Below are 1,727 nucleotides of genomic sequence, written 5' to 3' on the forward strand. Positions count from 1 at the left end.
AACAACCAATGTTTTACATGTTCCAATTGCAATATACTGACGGATCGAACTATGTTTATGTGTTTATGTGTGTGTGTGTGTGTGTGTGTGTGTGTGTGTATGTCTGTGTGTGTGTGTGTTTTTGTGTTATGGAAGAATACCGGGAACGATATGTGACTTGAGAAATAGAGAAAGAAAGAGAGGAAGGGGGGGGGGGGTTGTTTGTGTGTGTGTATGTGTTTGTTTGTGTGTGTGTGGGGGGGGGGGTGTGATTGTGTGTGCATGTGTCTGTGTCTGTGTCTTTGTATATCATGTGTATACGTTCGCTCATATCAAATCACACATATATTACAAAATAAAACTTGTTTAATTTCCTTACTTAAAGCTGCGATTCCCAATGAGATTCAAAGGCAGTTTTGTGTTGTTGATTTTATTGTTGATGTTGTTGTTGTTGTTGTTGTTGTTGTTGTTGTTGTTGTTGCTTTCTTTATCACCCCCATTCATAAGACATTCCCTGAAAACCGCTGGCTATGCAGATTACACTGTCATGTAAATAACTTTTGTTCATGTTTAATACGAGGATTATGAAGAGCATTGCCTAACACTGAAAAAAACTCGTATTTAAAAATTTGGCCAGAAAACCAAATATCGATCGATTAAAATGGCAAAATAGAAAAAAATTTTAAAAAGATTTTTTTTTAAAGAAAGCCTTTCAAACCTGGAATGTCAACGAAGTCTCAGGTTTGAGGGGTTTTTTTAAGGATGAGGGTCATTTTAGACGATCGATATTTGGAGGCTGAGTTTTATGGCCAAAATTTTTAATGCAGCTAGTTTTTTTAGGTTACGTCAGAGTAAAGATAGAGGTCTGTTTGTCTTTCCTTTTATATACTATATATATATATATATATATATATATATATATATATATATATATATATATATATATATATATATATATATATAATTTTATATTTTTTGTTGTTGTTTCAAAATTTTTACACATGTTTTCTGTTTTCGATCGTTATTGAAATGAAAGGTATTTATTTACAATCGTATTAACATATCGTGATATAATGCATTCCAAATATACACATATATATAATTTATATAATCTAATTGATACGGATATATATTACTATACATAGAACGGGATATTTTTTATGTAATATTTTGACACAATAAAAATGTTGCATTAACGAAAGGAAACACCGATTTACTTCATTGCTTTCAAACACAAGAAATTATTGGTTTTACTAAAGAACAGATACAGTGGAATCGGCATAAGTCACCCTCTTCAAGTCTTGTTATCTGGCTATGTGGTCTAGTGGTTGGACACTCGCTTTTGGATCGGAAGGTCCTGGCTTCGAGTCTCGCTCGGCGCATAGTAGAGTCCTTAGAAAATGCTCTTTACTCACATTCTTTCATCGCACTCAGGTGTAAAATGAGTACCTGGCTGTTAATAGCGCTGTCTCTATCTGAAAAAAAAATTGTAACAATATCGTCGAACAGACATCATGTCCTGTCCTACATGTTAAGTGTTGCTGTTGGTTAGGGACCCCTTGTAAAGCGCTTTGAGTACTCTAAGTGGATATTGCGCTATATATATATATATATATATATATATATATATATATATATATATATATATATATATATATATATATATAAAAGATCAATGTTTTATTTTTTTACGTCATAATGTTGCAATACTATTATCATATTTTGTTGTTGTTAAATTGAATTCGTAT

This window comes from Berghia stephanieae, chromosome 12 (assembly GCF_034508935.2).
Source record: "Berghia stephanieae isolate SIO BIC M18660-M18661 chromosome 12, UCSD_Bste_1.3, whole genome shotgun sequence".
Lineage (NCBI taxonomy): Eukaryota > Metazoa > Mollusca > Gastropoda > Nudibranchia > Aeolidiidae > Berghia > Berghia stephanieae.